The sequence below is a fragment of the Typopeltis vanoorti genome, chromosome 9 (genome assembly GCF_054136105.1).
Source record: "Typopeltis vanoorti isolate ZY-2024b chromosome 9, IOZ_Tvanoo_1.0, whole genome shotgun sequence".
Lineage (NCBI taxonomy): Eukaryota > Metazoa > Arthropoda > Arachnida > Uropygi > Thelyphonidae > Typopeltis > Typopeltis vanoorti.
In genome coordinates, this window is record NC_143557.1 from 118,844,978 (window position 1) to 118,866,539 (window position 21,562).

The window sequence follows — 21,562 nt, forward strand, 5'->3', positions numbered from 1 at the left end:
GGATTCCGGATAACGAAATCCAAAGATATCTTACACGATTATGGGTGCTTAAGCATAGATTAAAATCCCAAAAAGAAATCGGATATTTCTAACATATTTTATATCGCCCATATTCTGCAATAATTCCTCCAAGATATGTGAACGATTTGTTTGCTTACCCGGTTTGCTTACCCCTAAGAGCTATTTTGTCCAACTTGCCCCTTTCGTTGTTGTTGCTAATTTACATACAGAAAATTGTTGCCTGCTTCATTTGTAACTGTATTATAACCCTCGTGTCATTGAAAATCATTGTCCTTCGTTGTCCACTGTCCTTCCATGTTATTTCACGTTTGCTGCATTTATCGTAAGTACATTATGAGATGAAAAAGCTTCGATTCTAGATAAAGCAACTTGTAAACTTTGTTCATTCTCATATATTGCAGCCATTTTATCCGAAAAGTGTCTACATGTATCCAAGTATAGACATCAATCCACTTACAGCTTACAGTTACTTGTTGATTACTACCTTTAATAATTTATTTGCAGTCTCAATATACAGGTTGCAAAGTTAGAGTAAAATTGCACAACCTTTTTTTTATCTTTCTTTTCTTCTGTTGTTGCTTCCTTTTCCTGTATTGATATCGTTCTTTTTTGTCTGGTACACAATTTATTAATTATGCTCAAATTCTTTCACTATTTATTCTATGGAATTCTTCTTTTATTTTTGTCGTCATCCCTATTTATTATTATTATTATTATTATTATTATTATTATTATTATTATTATTATTATTATTATTATTATTATTATTATTATTATTATTATTATTATTATTATTATTATACATAGGGCGCTGTGTAGGCATATGATCGGTTGCATGGTTTGTATCGCTGGTCCAGTTTTTATACTTTAATGTGTTCAAACTCCTGTTGTTAATTTAAAAAGTGTCACAATGGAACTCTTCTTGTCACGCTGAAGACAGTGATATATAATTCATCGAAATCGGTCAAGTGAAACCTAAATGTTGAGTGTGCTGAAAAATGAGCAGAGTTCACCTTGGTCACTAACGAGTATAGAACAAACGACGTCGCCATCTTTACAGTTATCCAAGAGAAGAAAGGTGAGCCATGAAGTGCAACAAGTGCCTGAAGGAATTATCATCCGATGGAAGTCATATAACCTGCAGGAAATGACTTAGAAATCTTCACTTTACAGGTTCCGCATTCTCAGAAACAACATGGCAACGCAAATCCAATGCCAATCGAGAGGAATGGAAATGCCTATACTGCATAGAGAACAAAGAAACGCCACCACCCACGACGCAACTGATTACGCCAGAGGCAGAATCGGACGATGAACTGAACAGACAAAAAAATACCGGTGAGTCTTATAATTTGAGTTCCGTAAATTTATTATTAGAAAAGATAAAAGCCTTAGTAGATCTTGTCCAAGAACTATTTGATAAACAGAATAAACAAATAACAAAACAAATTAGCGAATATGAAGAGTTTGTAAATTTAATAATTCAAAAGTCGAAGTCGTCTTACAAACGGTAAAAGACATTAAAACCAGCATTAACGCACTAAACAGGTAGTACAATTTGATAAAAGACACATCAGAACTCATAAAGATCTTGTCATAAACGGTCTTCCAGAAACTGAATCCACAGAAATCTCAGAGACATAGTTTTAAAGTTAGGCAATGCAATTGACATCCCCCTACAGCATAATGATATTGAGACCATAAATCGGATTCCCATGAAGAACAAAAAACAAGGCTTGCGACGACCCGCACCAGTAATAATCCGTCTGACAAGCAAGGCTACAAGAGAAAATCTCATAAAAGCCAGCAGACTGAAAAAACTAGTAGTCAAGGATTTAAATGCATCGCAAGACAATCCGCCAATCTTTCTATCTGAGTATTTAACACCTTTCAATCAGAATCTTTTGAACCAAGCAAGAAAAGAAAAAACAAAAAAAAATATAACTTTTTATGGATCAAAGACGGCAAATTGTTCTTGAGAAAGTCACAGACTTCAAAGTTTGTACAAATAAAAAACTCGGAAGATATAGATAGGTTGCCAGAGTGAAAGAAAAGACTCCAACTTAGTTCAATAAGAAGATCTCAACACAACAAAAATGAATGTGAATCATCAGATGTAATTACACCAGAATACATCAGTAATTGTACTTTCGAATCGCTTGATGCATGGAAACAACACACAGAACAAGCGAGAGGTCTCTCAATCTTGCATAACATCAGAAGCATCCGAAAACATTGGTTATTATTACAGGCTTATCTGAGGAATTACACTGATATTATTGATATATTGATTCTTACAGAAGTATCCATAACTAATAACGAAGCGACTGCTTTCCAAATTCCAGGCTTCCAACAACATAAATCATGCCGACAAACAAAAAGAGGGGGTGGAATATTAACATTTATCAAACAAAAATTAATGGCAAAAGAAACGGCCTATCAGTTTGAGCATGCTGAAACCCTTTCTCTCGAAATCACTAATACCACCAATAGACAGCATCCCATAATACTAAATGCTATTTACAGTCCACCAAACCTAAACATGATAAAATTCTTGCACGAACTCAATTGCTGGCTTTAGCTCAATTGCTTAACCGAATACCTAATGATAATTGGCGACATAAACATAAATATTGCAAACGAAAACCAGAACAACACTGTACAATACCTAGACACGCTATTCATGTATAATCTAATACCAACAATTACATCATGTACTAGAGAAGAAATATTCGGAAATACTATCACTGCCTCCTGTCTAGATCATATAAACGTCCGAGCACCACCAAACAGTTACACTACATCAGTCATAAAGTGCAAAGTAGCAGACCATTACTTCACTGCTCTAAACCTGCACACCCAGACAATACCCATACAATGTCCCACAGAAAAAAAAAGACAGAAAACAATAATAGACGAAGAAATAGTCAACCACGAAATAAGAAAAACAGACTGGGAACACCTGGCATCAGATATCTTATAGAACAACATTAAACTCACAATGGAGAAAATATATTAGAAAGCTACAAAGAAAGTCAGAATTCATTCAAAAACAACACAAATCCTTGGATAACACAAAACTTAATCCTAGAAATACACAGAAAGGACGCTTTATGGAAAAAAGTAAAGCGATATCCAAATAACACAGCTTTAAAACTGGATATAAGATAAAAAGGAATCGCCTTACAACACAAATCAGAAATGGAAAAAGAAGCTACTACAGAGACAAACTGACCTCCGCTCAAACAACATGAAACAAACCTTGCATCTGATCAATGAGATGATAGATTGTGTTCCCAACACCATCACCTCCGAAACCATAAAACACAGCTTCATGAAAGATGCAAAACCTATCCAACAACTAGCAAATGACTTTAAGCCATACTTTGCAGACTCCATCCAAGAATTGCACAGAAAAATATCCCCCAATCACAAAACATGACCATCCACTTGGACCACAATCAAAACAGACATTATGGTTCCCAACCATAAAAGAAGCAGAACTTCTCTCAGCAATACATCAAATCAAACTAAACAAAGGCCCCGGAATTGATGGTATAAGGCCTAATGATATAAAGCAACATGCAATTAGTTTAAGTCCTATCCTAGTAAAATTACTAAATAAAATATTTAAACCAGGACAGATACCAAGCATGCTAAAGACCGCCATAATCACACCCATATACAAACATGGAAAAAGAAATTTAATCAGCAATTACAGACCCATAGCAACATTACTAATTACACAGTCGAAAACAATTTTTGCTGTCTTTTATATGAGACTTGTTTTTTACTAATTTCGGTGCGCTGATTTCAAATATCAAACCCATTTTTCTCTATCACGTCAGGTTTTTCCACTATGGAATTTTCTTTTTGCTAATTTGTAAGTTTTGATAGTTTTAAGGAGGCAGTACTATTTAGAGGATCAAAAAAATTAACTTTTTTTAATATTATTTTCTGAATGTATGTACGTTTAGAAATCTGTTCCTAACTTTTTATCAAGAAATTCGAAAAATTCCCGAAGATACAGCCTATTATTCAAAGCGGTGCGCAGATCAGAATCGGAGCGCTCACCGCTCTCACTTGTTAGTAAACGAATAAATGCGTAAGAACCTGCAACGGTACGTACTGGCGCTTTGAATGCGAGAGAGGCCGATAATTAGATACTTAACTTCCTAACAATATTCATTAAAAATTTCAAGAATATTTATAAAAAAATAACAATTTTACTTACACATGAGTTTCAGAGAATAAATTTTTGTTTGTAGCAATTTCTGCTGTGTGTTCTGTTTTGGCAATCCCTTCGAATACTCCAACTGTAGTCGGCCATCATGTGAGAATCCCATCTTCCTTGGTACCGATCTTCCATAGTTTTTAAGTCTTGATGAAATCTTTCGCCTTGTTCATCACTTACAGCACCTAAATTCTCTGGAAATCTATCAAGATGACAGTGTAGGAAATAAAGCTTTATGCTCATGTTGCAACCTAGGCGCTGGAAATTTTCAAGCATTGTTTCCACTAGATCTTTGTAATTGCACGCTTTATTGTTTCAAAGAAAATTAATTGTGGAAGCCATTTGCACGGTTCTAGTAAATATTGTTTATTGCGTCAACAGGTCCAATTGAATGTACTCGTTTGTAATGATTTCTTTGTTTCTTCTGAGTTTCATCTATTTTGCGTACGCGAAGTGCGAACTGACGTGCTAACGACGCTAATAAAGATACGTTTTGAATGTATAGTTTTCTACAAATAATTTATAGTTTTCCCCATATTTACGAATATTTTATTTCGGTGGTATATTTAAATTACTGAATGGTGTAAATATAATAGTAAATTTGAAACAGGCGAATGGAGGGGGATTACTTCCATCGACTACAATGATACAATTCGCAAAGGCGATGTCAGAAAAAGGGACATCCAGAAGATTCTCTACACTTCTTCCCATATTTACAATGGAAAACAGTGTAGAGGAACTCGAATATTATCTTTTCGTATCGCTTTTGCGGGGGCATTTTACAATATATTAATACCTTATTGTCGTAGCTGAACCTAATGCAAAATCACTAAATTAACACATGTACGACAAATATGAAAAGGAAAAAAAAAGTCGAACCTCACCTCATTGTAGTCATCTATGAATCCAAGAGCTGCAGTTGTCAATCGTCATAACAGAATTTTCAATTGCAACTCTAGCACTTAACGGGTGTATTAATTTACCACATAATTTTAGACTCATTTTAGAGTTTAATATAATTTAACATTAAATTTTCAGTTATTTAATATGCTATTTACATACATACAGGAATTCAAATTCTAAAGAAAAACATTGAAATTATTTATTATTTTTAGCAGATTTTGCTAAATTAGTTAACTCTCCAGAAATAGTAAAATTTGTAGCTGATTAATGTTTCGATTTTTCTTTTGTCCATTCATCAACGGAGTTTATAGTTGATTTCTTATTTTATTCTTATGTCTGACTCTCATATTATTATTATTATTATTATTATTATTATACGGAACGAAGACAGTACTAAATCTGTAAGTAATCATAGTAGAACAGAAAAAGTTATAAAAAGTACTAGATCTAGTAGGAAAGTATTAGTGGTGGTCACACTGTTCTCAGAAGTGATTATATAAAGATCATATCCATTTTGGGGATTAACACAATGAAGCATTTATTGCACAACAATATCATTTTTTAAAAATACAAAATTCTGTATTAACCATTATATTAAAAAATGAAATCATCTCATTAGTGTGTTCTTTGGTTATTAATTTCATATATATAAAGGCCAAAATTGGTTTTTTAAGATATTTTATCACGATATTTAAATATGCTTTCGTTACTAATAGAGAATACATATTTTATGTACATGAGATTTACATAGTATATTTATGTACATGAGATACCTTTACGTATTTGTGCTCATAAATTAATCCATTACAGAATAAAACGATGTAGAGTCAGCTTTTATGCAATATTATAATGCAAAAGTATTAAATTTTGGAGAATAATATGGTATAAAAAACGTTATTGTATTGTAATGGATTAATATTGTATGCAAGAGATTTTATTAACCCACGTAAAATATTCACTCCTATAAGAATTCTCTGTTTTTTCAAATCAAAGAATTCTCGTTGATTTTTTAGTCCCACCATCCAAATCCCGTCACGATAAAATGACACCAGGCAGTCCTTCATCCAGCAGAGTCCTACAGTGAGTTGAACAAGCAACTCCTTCGATCCCTAACATGCACACCTACGCCACAGCCTCTCTTGACACACCCTCAAATCGGAGTTACCAAGTAATCATTTCTGAGAGTGCACGCAGCCAGTAGGAAGAACAGCATCGCGGATGTCAGTGTCACACAATACCGTTCGAAGCATACTGATGCTACTGTCATCAGAGACAACCAACATCAATACGGAAAGGATCTCCTGTCATCCCAAACATGCATACCGGCGCTACTGCTCCTCCGACACATTGTCACATCGGAGTTACCAAATAACCATTTCTGAGAGTGTACACAGCCAGCAGGTAGACCAGCATGGCGGATGTCAGTGCCACAAATATACCACTCGAAGCGTTTTGATGCGGTTGTCATCAGAGACAATCGCATCAAAACGGATAGGAAGTCAGAGATCACCTCAGCAAGTCAGCGATCACCCTGTCCTGTCCCGACTGGCTAACAGAAATCAATCCGAATCTCCAAATTAACTTTAGAAATCTGAATTAATTAATGGAGGTTCGTCCAATGCGATACAAAAGACGAATATTCTACTTCATAAAATTCCTCTAAAAGAGTAATCGTATGTCTAGAAAAACCTCGAAATAACAACAGTGAGACTACTGCTATTTATACCAAAGGCTTCTTCGTGACGTCACAAAACGTGACGTCACAATGAAACCTGCTCATTTCTACGAGTCTTGCTCGCATATTTCGTAAATTTTAAATCCAAAATTAATTTTTTCTTTGTTGCGTAGCATTAATGGTGTTTTATTGTTTGTTTTTATCGTGTTCATTGTTGTTTGTAATTTAGTTAAAGCAAATTGCTGCGTGCTTCATTCGCATTGCTATTATAATTCTACTGTTATTTAAAATCTGCTAGAACGCTTGTTTGTATAAAGTCTTTGGATTTACTGATTTCAATTACTTTTCCCAGAACCGCTGGAAACAAATCGTTTTTTTAGAAATATTTTCCGGATGTCTTTACTTAATGACCTGCAATACGTGATATATTTTTCATTAATACTTCTTTTGACATTGCAATTGATCTTTGTTTTCACAATTTACAGAGCCTCCGTCGCTAAACCGGTTTGAAAGATGCCTTTCTATTAGGGAAAATCTGGGTTCGAATTTCGTGTAAGATACGTGGAACGCGTATCACACCTTCTCATGTGACGATAAATTAGCTTGTCGTATACGAAAGTACCTGGAGTACTATTATTCCTTCGTAACGCTGTTGGTTCCTGTTGTATAATTATACAGATTAACGTGCCAAGAGAACACACGCAATCTAAAAACAAGGTATAATTTTTAGAATAATGATCCACCTTACGCGAAAATAATGGATACGAAATCCATGACTATCTTGCTCAGTGAAGGGGTCATAAGTAACAATTAACTGAAACGTAGTAGAAGACATCGGTTTGCAACATTTCCAAGATCTTCCTTACTCTGGAATTGTTCCTTTAAGGTATATGAAAGATGCATCAGCATACCGACTACAATTGCAGTGTTTATTCCTGCTTTTATTATTATTATTATTATTATTATAAGGGCGCACAGTGATATCGCTGCTCCAGTTTTTTATAGTTTTAAAATGGTTCAAACTCTTGTTTTAAGTTGAAAGTGCTCCCAAGTAACCCGACTTATCACGCCGAAGACAGGGATATAAAATTAAACGAGATCGGCTAAGAAGAAACCAAATTTTTGAAGTGTTGAAAAGGGAACAGAGAGGACCGTGGTCAACAACGAGCGAAGAACAAAGGACGTCGCCATCTTTATAATCATGCCACACATGCCTAAGGGAAGAAAGGTGAGTCATGAAGTGTTTCAATTGACTGAAGAATTTATCGTCCAACGGAAATAATATAACTTGTACGAAATGCAGTAGGATTCTACACTTAAAATGTGTCGGCGTTTCAGAAACAACTGTGCAACATAAATATAAATCTGATATAACACGCGAGGAATGGAAGTGCGTACTCTGTAGGAAGAACACAGAAACGCACCTAAAGCAGCCACCTACGACGCAGCCGATTATACCGGAGGCAAAATCAGACGACGAACTGAACAGACAAAAAAATGCATGTGAGTGCTATAATTTCAAGTATTTAAATATACTAATAGGAAACGGTATAGAGACCATAAAAGCCAGCTTAGTAGACCTTGTGCAAGAACTTTTAAGAAACAGAACGAACAAATAACAAAAAAAAAGATTTGGTAAAACATAATAATTTAGCAGTTATAGAAGTGTTGCAAACGGTAAAAGATATTAAAATGAGCATTAACGCACTAAATGACAGGCAACACAATTTGATGAAAGAGACGTCCGAACTCTGTCAAGAACTTCATTCTCTAAAACTACAATACGAATGTTTAAATCAGCAACAATATAAAGAAGACCTTGTCATAAACGGTCTTTCTGAAACTGCACCTACAGAAAACCTCAGAGACGTGGTTTTAAAATTAGGCCATGTAATTGATATCCGCCTACAGCTTAACGACATTCAGACCGTAAATCAGATTCCTAGGAAGAGCAAAAACCAAGGCTTGCCACGACTTTCACCAGTCATAATTCGTCTTAAGAGCAAGTCCACAAGAGACAATCTCATAAAAGCCAGCAGGCAGAAAACACCAGTTGCCAAGGACTTGAACGCACAGCATGACAATACACCAATCTTCCTATCCGAATATTTAACACCATTCAACCAGAATCTGTTGTACCAAGCAAGAAAAGCAAAAATGGAAAACAATTATCAATTTTTGTGGACCAAAGATGCCAAGTTATTCATAAGGAAGTCACAAACTTCAAAGCCGATACAAATTAAAAGCACAGAAGACATAGAAAGGCTGCAACTGTGAAGAAAAAGCCTCCTAAATAGTTCAAAAAGAAGCCCACAATAAAAAAAATTGAACCATCAAGAGAGATGCAATAACACAGGATATATCGGCAATTTCACTTTGATCAGACCTTTCAGCTCATTCATTTGACCTCCCAAAGATCTGCCTACTTCCAACACAGCAACCAAATCAATAACAAATATATATAACCAGTATCACCCTCAGATAACCTAATTACAAAGCTTCGAGGGTGCAGTTGAGATACATCCCAGTAGTAGTATTTATCTAACATTATTCACCTAACATTCTGTAATGAATTCTAGTAGTAAACAGAAAATGTGATAGTAATACTTCAGTTATATATTTAAGTTTAAAATTATATATTTAATTTACATATTTAAATTAAAAAAATTAATATTATGTAAACTGCAACATAATAATACCATTAATAATACTGTGATTATTATTAATGATAATAATACACACTTTTTATTCTTGTGTCAATGAGAAATTCTGCAAATGATAATGATATTACGAGTAATTATAATTCTTACTGAACCATTCTGCAGGAAAAAGTTGCATTGTTGCCTAAATATTAGTATATTCATGTAATTATTTGAGAGATAAAAAACTTAATAAAAAAATTATTATTAATATCCGAACTATATAATTGTAAATTATTGTTATTTTAGAAGATAGCAAAAAACTGTTATCATCACTATTATGTAAATTTCATTATATGCATCACTTCGTGCTGAACCATGTAAAATAATATACTGAATGTTACTCAAGATGGTAATAGTATATATGTAAATATTCGAGAGATCAAAAAAAAATTATTATTATTATTAAGAGACACCTGCAGGGAGATTCATGGAGGAGGCGAGGCCACATAGAACGTGCACCAGGTATCATACTTATTCTTGAATTCATTCACACTGCTTGCACTCACAACATCCAATGGCAATCCATTCCAATCACGCAACACTATCAGAGAAAAAAGTAGCCCTCACCCCCTTCTTAGTGGCCTTCATTCTCAGCTTCTAAGGATGCCCTCGCGTCCTTTCCCCACCCTCCATAAATTGAAAAATTTCATCAACTGAAATCCTGCATGACCCTTTCAGAAGGTTGTAAGACTCAATCATATCTTCCCTCTTTCTCCTGTTTATTAGTGTCTGCAGTCTTCAAATTCTCAATCTGTCTTCATAATCAGTATACCACAATCCTGATATAATTTTAACACTCTCCTTTGTACTGCCTCCAATATATCAGAATCACAACGGAAGCCAGGAGACCAGACCTGCGCACAATAATCCATGTGAGTTCTTATCAAAGGCTTATAAAGAGGCAAAATGACCTCCTTATGTTTACATGTGAACGTTTGTTTCAGCATTGCAATTATCTTTTGAGTTATATTTGCAGTCTTTGCCTTATGACCCCTGAAATTCAACTTCCTATCTATTAACAACCCAAGAACCTTAGCCTCATCAGTTTCTTTTAGCTAATCCCATCAATATAATACGACATTGGATATCTAGTCACGCCAAAGTGAATCATTTTCATTTACTGACATTGAATTGACACAGATTTTCCCATAATTCCAACCTATTCAAATCATTCTGCATGTACTGCATATCAGCAGCATTCCTGATTACACTACCTATCTTTGCATCATCAGCAAATGACTGTATGTCGCTGGTCAAATCCTTTCGAATATCATTAATGTACAGATTGAATAACAAGTGGTTACACCACTTGTTACCTTAAACCATACAGACGCAGATCCCCCGTATACTACTTTTTGATATGTGTCAGTCAGAATCCATGCTAATATTGTATAACCCAAACCCATTCTCTCCAATTTATGCCAAAGTCCACCATGCTGTATTCTGCAAAAGCCTTAGCAAAATCAAAACATTTCATGGTGTATCAATTTGCCTTGTCTAGTTCATTTGTAACATTGTTCTAGAATCTGAGAAAGTTGCTAAAACATAACCTTCCCTTAGTAAACTCATGTTGTACATTGCAAAGTAGAGATTCACTGTCAACCCATTTCTGAATTGGAGCTGTAACCAATTTTTCAAAAATGTTCACCAACCCTCCTGAGATACTAATTGGTCGGTAGCCAGATACACTGGTCTTTGCACCAACCTTGTGCAATCGAATTACCATACATTCCTTCCCCTGCGGAAATTTCCCTGTTCTGAGACTCATATTAAACATCCTGGTCAAAGGAATGGCCAGTTCAGCTGAACACACTTTTAGCATATGTGCTGGTATTACATCAGTCCCTAGTGCTGAACTCTCATTCAGTTTGTGCAACAGCACTAACACCTCGACCTCACACACTTGCTTAACTCAATGTTGCGTTCACCAGGTTGTTAGATTTTAACAAAATGGACTCTCATTAACTGAAAAATCTCTTCTGCATCTGCAACCCTCACACGCCACCTGAATTTATAAGAGTTATTCTTTCATATTCATTCTTTCCTTTGCTTGCAGCATATCGGTAGAATTTTTGTGGGTTCTCTTTAGCACGTAGAGCGAGTTTCGTTGCATACTCAGACTTTGCTTTCCTTATAACAGTTGTGACTATTCTTGCCTGCTGCTTATAACATTCATAACAGACGTCATCCTTATGCAAACGGTATTCCTTCCACATCGTCCTTTTCTTACGAATCTCTTGCTTAATAAGATTACACATCCTTTTGACTCTTGCTCTATTTATTCTTCGAACTCGCCGGACACATTCTGATATCGCATAATTTAAGTATTGTTTAAATGCTTCCCATACACTGTCGATATTCTTTCCATCCAGCAACCGATCCCATTCCACCGAACTCAGTAAACTCCTCAGTTGGTCATGATTTCCTGCTTTCTAGTTCAGCATGCAACCTTTTCTGAATGGAACATTCATAAACTTAGTCACTTCCCAAGTGAGTACCGCATGATCACTGTCACCAACTGGAGGCAGAATAACTACGTCTCTAAATAAAACACCGTCTGACACTATAATCTTTGCCCTCGCTTTGGTTCTGTCACATGCTGCTTCAGGAAGTCGTCCGCAACTGCTCTCCTCGTCAACAAATGCATTTTTATTCTTCGCATGAAATTCTACTGCTACTCAATCAATATGTGGATAAATAAAGTCTTTCATTATGATTACTCTTTTCGTACTCATCTTTTGTATTTCGTGATGCATTTCTTCATCATCAGCAACAGATTCAACAATTTCATTATGATTACTCTTTTCGTACTCATCTTTTGTATTTCGTGATGCATTTCTTCATCATCAGCAACAGATTCATCCCACTATGTAATTGATCTTATTGAGATTTCTCCTCACACTAGATGGCGTCAAACTCACAACCACATGAAATATTGTTAGTAGTAGTTGTACAATCGTAGGTCTCAACTTTAACTGGATTCAAGTCATCCGATATCATTAGCAGCACCCCCCCCCCCATCCTCTCCTATCCTTTCTAAAAATACTGTACCCTTGACACTCGATACCAGTTAGTAGGTCTGATTCTGATAGCCAGCTCTCACCGATATCAAACATCTAAGGTCGCAACATATTGACTAAGGCAACAAACTCTATCCCTTTCTTTCTGATACTCCTAGCATTCGTGTACAGACATTATAATCTACCCGTGGCTTACATATGTAGGCATCGTTGCACACATATGATGGGTCCGAACTGGACAAACGCAAACTCGAAATCATTCTCTCCTTGTCAATATGACATAGCCCATTCACTTTGTCATTTTCTTGTCATTTCCAGGACAAAGCCCATTCGGTTAACACAGTTATATACCACTGTCCTTCTTACACTCACGTTAACACCGTTCTCCCTTTATAATTTAGTTTCCATCACTCTCTGTGTTAGGTTTCATACCAGTTATTAGTTTTTCCAGACTCCTGATACCAAACGTATTCAGGTGTAGGCCATCCCTCTTATACAAATCCTATCTTCCCTCAAACTCACTCCACTGATCCAAAAACTCGCATTCATCCCTTCTACACACTACGCATCGAATCGTTTCTCATCACAGCCCTTCTTCTTAAATCATTTTTATCATAGGAGGTAAAATACTAACGATTTTCACTTTCTCATTCTTCACTCTCGCTTCTTCCAACAACCCTTTCATGTTGTTAATACCTACTATGACTACTATTTCTTTTACTTTTCTTTTCTGTTTTTGAATTGCTTGCGTTATATCTTTAATTTTCACTGCAGGAAAACTTGATGTCATAACTCTCTCATCTATAGCATGTTTTATTATAGTCACCATACCAAATAACTTTTTTCTTTTCACTAACAACGTCACTTACCTGATTTCCGTTATTTACTAACTTACCCGTTTCCTTGCTTTGTTGTTTCTTATTTTCGTGTTTCTTTTTCTTTTTGCTCCCTATGCTCATTTAAACGTCTCTCAACTTTTAGCAATTCCCGCGGCGTCTCTCTCGCTGATGATCTGCTTCAACTTCGCTATTTTGGCGGTTAATTCATTTTCATTATCCTCCTTCATGTGTACAATAATCTCATTAGCATGGCTAACCTTTTTATTATCGTCTGCGGTGCTTTTTTTAGTATTACGTTTTTTGCGCTTTTCCGGCTCCGTTTTAAACGTATACTAGATATTAAATTATCTTAATAAAATATGCGATAAAATACTAATTACACTACAAAACCGTAAAATCTACACTGGTATACAACAAAACACTAATATTCTAAGGGAAAACACAATAAAAACAGACAAAAATCACCAACTTTACAGAGCACTAAATTCGCCAACAAACCACTTGGTATTCTTGAACCAGAAGGTTATTATTATTATAATTATTTAAAATTAAATTCTTTGCAATCTGAATATACAGATTGCACCTTAACAGGCATTGCACAAACCTGTCTTACATTTTTCTTTACTTTTGCTGTTTTTTTTTTTACTTGTATTGACATTGTTGATTTCTTTCTAAAAAATAATTTATTAATTATATTTAACTTATTTCCATCGTTTTTCCCGTTTCTCCTTTTTTATTTCTTGTAGTCAAATCTATTATTATTATTATTATTATTATTATTATTATTATTATTATTATTATTATTATTATTACAGGACATGTCCAAGGTGTACAATAACTCATGTTGTTTACTCATAGATATGTGGATTAATTTGCTGTTCTTTACCAATTTCCTTGATGACAGTCAAGTCTTTTTCCCTCTTCATCTCAGTCATTTAATCGGTTCTTTTGAAAATTAATTTTTTGTATCAAAGATCTTTATTACTTGAATATTGGAATCTCTCGTGATTATTCTGTGTATCTGTATGTTTTATTTTATATTTTGCAATAAGAAAATTCTTCTTGACTCCTATGGATTCAAACGTTGGAGAGAAAAAAAACGCGTTTTTTTCCTCCAAAGTTATCAGCATCAGTTGGAGGTGACATCACTAAAAGAAATCCGAAAATGGCGAGGTCACTTTTCTCCCTTGGATGAGCAGACATCTTCTGGAGGAGAGGGAGGGTGGGGAGAAATAGGCTGGAGGAGCCTTGCAGGGAAGACCGCTGTCAACCTCTCGACTACCCTTTCACCTCCACCACCTAATGCTATTTTTTTTCCATCCCAAGAATTTCGGACATCCGCAAATGGCGCGCTCACTCATCTTCCTTTGGAAGAATTCGAGCATGTTTATAGGGAATACAATGTAACTCCAATCGCCCTGAATTACAGAATTTTATTGCCTTTCTGTTTAATTAACAATATGATTCTAAGCAATCATTAAGTGTTGCGTGGTTCCTCACAAATGGACTATTTTATGATCAATAGAATTTATGCGATACTTCCATCTGCCTCTCTTTTGATCTTCATAGCATGTTGCATTGGTTTTATGTTGCTAGTTTTTGAAATCTTTGGAAAATGTTAAGAGGGTAAACTAAATATTGTGAAATATTTTAGGTAATTACAAGTTTCGATTTTTTTCTTTGTAAATAATATTTCATAAAAATAAAATATGCATTTTTAAAACTTAAATGAACACAGATGTGTGTTGTTGTTGTTGTAATTTCCACAGTGAAATTTTTACTCAGTTATTCAGTTTAGAAATTAATATTTAAATCCATAGCTTTACACCTTAATGCAATTCTGTTTAATTATTGTAAAACAAAATCACTACAACACTGTGAAATTAATGCCAGGAACATGAGAAACCTGATATTCTGTAATTAATTATTTAGAAATTTGTCTAAAGCTACTTATTGACATTGATTGTGTTATCTGTAAACATTTCTTTCACATACTCGAAAATTCAACCTGCTAGAATTTGGTGGTTTTACAGAGAGACAGCAGATAATTTAACCCAAAAGATAATTCAACTATTAAAGTTTGGTATAAAAGAAAGGTTTGTACTCTCCAGATAACACAAATACAAATTTTACCTTTCCCCATGCAAAGTAAGATAAGAATTTTACAGAGAGACTACAGATATTTTAACCCATCACGTTAACAAACTCTTACAAAAGCTTGATGTAGAAAAGAAAAGAAGGTACATTTTTCTTTTGTTTTCAAACATTTGTACATGACAAAAGTTTAAAAACATATGACTGGCAGTCAAAACGTTTTTTTTTGTTTTTTTTTTGAAGTCATAGTGAATTCACACAAAATTTATTTATTTATTTCACCACACTAGAAGAAAGCAATCGTAATAAATTCTAACAGCATGACTGTTAGAGTTTGATTATCTTACAGAGAGACAGGAGATATTTTAGAGAAATACTGTCAACTCTTGGAAAGCAAAAGGAATCGGGTATTAAATTAATAGCCAGAATTTTAGTGGAGAATATTTCACCTGAAAAGTAACAATTTATTCATTATATATGTGGATACTTCCAGCAGACTAGGAAAAAACAGTCATACTTACAGTATGACTGTTAGAATTTGGTTATTTCTTTCTGAGCTAATTTTCATTTGAAATAAGAATAAATAATTATTTATTTGTATTGGAAAGAATATCTAATATAATAATTGTGTTAAAAATATATATATAACTATCCCTACTGTGAAAAAATGTTGGGCAGAGAGGACAACAGTCAATTGGGACTAATGGAAATGAGTTTTACATAATTGACCTATGTAAAAACCATTGTATCCCGTCAGTGAATTAAAAGTCTTATTTGTTCATGCAAGCTGATAATACTGCGGAAAACATCAAAGGGAGGAGATAAGTCATGAAAAAGGTGACGTTTGGATTGTCGTGTGGAAAGTATTATCCAACCCACAAGGAAGACCAGGAGAATTTCAATCCCTCCTGTCAGAAAAGTTGACAAGTAGACACAACAATTTGGCGCATATGGTTGCTGGCTGATATTACCAATGAAAAGACACATTGAGTTACCATGTAAATAAACAACATAGATTGACCCACCATGAGTGTAGGAAATAAACGAACCGCATTAGTCAGGAAAAGATATGTTGAGTTAATGGAAAATTGTTGCCTTTACTGTAAAACTCACGTGAATGCAAAAATCAGTTAGTCACCATGGGAACTGAAAGAGGACCAAAATCTAAGACCGGAAATTAATGACTAATCTTCAAGAAAGACTAATAAATCTAAAGAATGTAGTCAACTAGATTTTCTGGTTATTTACAGAAATACTGTTCTCTCAACTCGTGTCAATGTTTGGGTTGTGCTGTTGATATAAAATTCAACTAGTTTGGAATATTCGCATTTATAAGAGCCATTCTGGAAAGACTGTAAGTAATTTAAATTATGATTAGAATTTCTAGAATACATACAAAAGGTTTCATAATCCATTTAACTACCCGTTTATTTTAATTTATTTTTAAAATGCCGTTTAGTTTTTGTCTTGACTGTAAAGTAAAAATTACCAATAGCCAAACATTTTGTAAAAAGGATAATGTTAATTAGAAAAGTAATGAAGTTTAAGTTATTAAATGTAGACAAATCAAAATATTCAAATGAGTTATGTATATGAGAAAAAAAGGACCAAGGCTTTGTGGGGCAATAACGAACTGCAAGATGTATCTGAACATGCTCGACAGACCATGCAATACTTTGTGACTTTCTACAAAACTGACAATTGTTATGCGTGGTTTGTGAACATGAACGGCACCACAATTTTCATCACTACTCAGGATATAAAACAAAATGAATAGTTGTGGAATGAAGTGGAGCGTCGGGTGAGGTCAAGAGACATCGCAACACCCCACTCAAGAACTCATTACATGACTACGGATAGATTAATTATGGAAGCCATTTGCATGGTTGTAGTAAATATTGGTTATTGCGTCAACAGGTCCAATTGAATGTACTCGTTTGTAATGATTTCTTTGTTTCTTCTGAGTTTCATCTATTTTGCGTACGCGAAGTGCGAACTGACGTGCTAACGACGCTAATAAAGATAAGTTTTGAATATATAATTTTCTACAAATAATTTATAGTTTTCCCCATAATGTTCCCTTTTCATATATCGCTTTTGCGGATTGAAAAAAGTACGAAATATTTATTTGCTCTTGTTTCACTCTATTTAACAATATATTAATACCTTATTATCATAGATGAACTTAATTTCTTCTTCCTAACATGGAATTTAGGCCAAGTGGCCTGTTCCGGTCTCATGCTATCTCTTTCTTGGTCTTCCGATTCCTCTTTTTCCACTTATTTTGTATCTGTATAATATTTTTCATAACCTGCCGTTGTCCATTTGATTTAAAGTTTTGTCTATACTGTCTCTATACTGTCTTATGTAGTAATTAATTGGTTTTATTTTCAGGCATTGTAAGATTTCTTCATTAGTTTTGTGGCCTCACTTGGTATATACGGATGTTTTTCTGAAGAACTTCATTTCTTCTGTTTGAATTCGTTTTTAATCTTTCCTTTTTATTTAGCAGATGTACTTAATGTAAAACCTCTAAATTAAAACATGTACGACAAAAATGAAAAGAAAACAAAAATCAAACACACCTCGCTGCAGTCATCTACTGTATGAGTCCAAGAGCTGCATTTTTCAATCGTCATAACAGAATTTTCAATTGTAACTCTAGCACTTCACGTGTGTATTAATTTACCATATAATTTTATAATTTTAAACTCATGTTAGTGTTTAAAATAATGTAACATTAAATTGTTAGCTATTTAATATGCTTCTTACATATATATACAGGGATTCCAACATTAGAAGTATTTATTCATTATTTTGAGCAGATTTTGCTAAATTAGTTAACTCTCCAGAAATATATGTTTGACTTTCATGTTATTATTATTATTATTATACGGAACGAAGACAGTACTACATCTGTTAGTAATCATAGTAGAACCAGAAAAGTTATAAAAAGTACTAGATATAGTAGGAAAGTATTAGTGGTGTTCACACTGTTCTCAGAAGTAATTATATAAAGATCATATCCATTTTGGGGATTAATACAATGAAGCTTTATTGCACAACAATAACATTTTTAAATATAATTCTGTATTAATTATAATAATAAAAATGAAATCATCTCAATAGTGGGATCTTTGGTTATTAATTTCATATATCTCAAGGCCAATGTTGGTTTTTGAAGATATTTTATCACGATATTTAAATATGCTTTCGCTACTAATAGTGTATACATATTTAAATTTCGTCATAAAATATCTTTAAAATAATGAATATTTTACGTGGATTTATATTGTATGCAAGAGATTTTATTAACCCACGTAAAATATTCACTCCTTCTATAAGAATTCTCGTTGATTTTTTTACTCCCACCATCCCCAAATCCCGTCACGCTAAAATGACTCCACGCAGTCCTTCATCCAGCAGAGTCCTAATGTGAGCTGAACAAGCAACTCCTTCGATCCCTAACATGCACACCTACGCCACAGCCTCTCTTGACACACTCTCAAATCGGAGTTACCAAGTAATCATTTCTGAGAGTGCACGCAGCCAGTAGGAAGAACAGCATCGGGGATGTCAGTGTCACACAATATCGTTCGAAGCATATTGATACTGCTGTCATCAGAGACAACCAACATCAATACGGAAAGGATCTTCTGCCATCGCAAACAAGCACACGGGCGCTACTGCTCCTCCGACACACTGTCACATCGGAGTTACCAAATAATCATTTCTGAGAGTGTACACAGCCACCAGGTAGACCAGCATGGCGGATGTCAGTGCCACAAATATACCACTCGAAGCGTTTTGATGCGGTTGTCATCAGAGACAATCGCACCAAAACGGATAGCAAGTCAGCAGTCACCTCACTTACCCTGTCCTGTCCCGACTGGCTAACAGAAATCAATCCGAATTTAAAATATATTGCATAAATTTTAAATCCAAAATTAACTTTCTCTTTGTTGCGTAACATTAATGGTATTTGAGTGTTTGTTTTTATCCTGTTCATTGTTGTTTGTAATTTAGTTAAAGCAAATTGATGCGTGCTTCATTCGAATTGCTATTATAATCGTACTGTCATTTAAAATCTGGTAGAACGTTGCTTTGTATAAACTCTTTGGATTTACTGATTTCAACTACTTTTCATAGAACCGCTGGAAGCAAATCTTCTTTTTACAAATCTTTTCCGGATGTCTTTACTTAATGACCTGCAATACGTGATATATTTTTCTTTAATACTTCTTTTGACACTGTAATTGATCTTTGTTATTCCAATTTACAGAGCCACCGTCGCTAAACCGGTTTGCAAGATGCCTTTCCATTAGGGAAAATCTGGTTTCGAATCCCGTGTAAGATACGTAGAAGGTATATCACAACTTTTCAAGTGAAGATAAATTACTTAGTCGTTTACGAAAGTGCGAAGAGTACTATTATTCCTTCGTGACGCATTTGATTCCTCAATTATACAGATTAACGTGCCAAGAGAACACACGCAATTTAAACACAAAGCATATGTGTTTTAGCATAAGGATCTACTTTACATTGAAATTATGATATGAAATACATTACTATCTTGCTCAGTTAAGGGGTAATAAGTAATAATTAATTAAAACGTAGAGGAAGACATCGGCTTGCAACATTTCCAATATCTTCCTTACTCTGGAATTGTTCCTTTAAGGTATATGAACGATGCATCAGCATTCCGACTACAATTGCAGTGTTTATACCTGCTTTTATTATTACTCTTATTGTTTTTATTACTAAGAGACACCTCCTGGGAGTCAGAGACTCATTGAGAAGGACACATAATACAAGCACCAGCTAGCATACTTATTCTTGAATTTATTCACACTACTTGCACTCACAGCATCCAATGGAAATCCATTCCAATCACACGCCACCATATGACAGAAAAAAGTAACCCTCACTCCCTTCTTAGCGGCCTTCATTCTCAGCTTCCAAGAATGCCCTCGCGTCCTTTCCCCACCCTCCATAAATTGAAAAATTTCATCAACTGAAATCCTGCATGACCCTTTCAGAAGGTTGTAAGACTCAATCATATCTTCCCTCTTTCTCCTGTTTGTTAGTGTCTGCAGTCTTCAAATTCTCAATCTGTCTTCATAATCAGTATACCACAATCCTGATATAATTTTAACACTCTCCTTTGTACTGCCTCCAATATATCAGAATCACAACGGAAGCCAGGAGACCAGACCTGCGCACAATAGTCCAAGTGAGTTCTTATCAAAGGCTTATAAAGAGGCAACATAACCTCCTTATGTTTACATGTGAACGTTTGTTTCAGCATTGCAATTGTCTTTTGAGTTGTATTTGCAGTCTTTGCTTATGACCCCTGAAATTCAACTTCCTATTTATTAATACCCCAAGATCCTTAGCGTCATCAGTTTATTCTAGCCTAATCCCACCAATTTAATCACGCCAAAGTGATTGACTTTACATTTACTGACATTGAACTGACACCCATTTTCCCATGCCCATAATTCCAACCTATTCAAATCATTGTGCAAGTACTGCATTTCAGCAGCATTCCTGATTACACTACCTATCTTTGCATCATCAGCAAATGACTGTATGTCGCTGGTCAAATCCTTTCCAATATCATTAATATACAGATTGAATTACAGTGGACCAAGCACTGATCGTTGTAATACACCACTTGTTATCTTAAACCTTACAAACTCAGATCCCCAGTATAGCACTCTTGATATATGCCAGTCAGCCATCCTCTAATCCATGCTAATATTGTATAACCCAAACCCATTTTCTCCAATTTAACCAGCAGTCTGCCATGCTGTATTTTTTAAAAAGCCTTAGCAAAATCCAAAATTAGCATGGTGTATTTTCCCTTGTCTTGTTCAATTGTAACATTGTTATAGAATGTTATAGTATGTAACATATTATTCCCAAGACAAAATACGGTTTTCAGAAAAATAAGGGAACAACATCTCTTTTGGAAGACTTTACGGAAGTAATTAATACTGCCTTAACTAAAAACAAAATTGCCATGGTAGGATTTGTCGATTTAACTGAGGCATTTGACACTCTCACACATT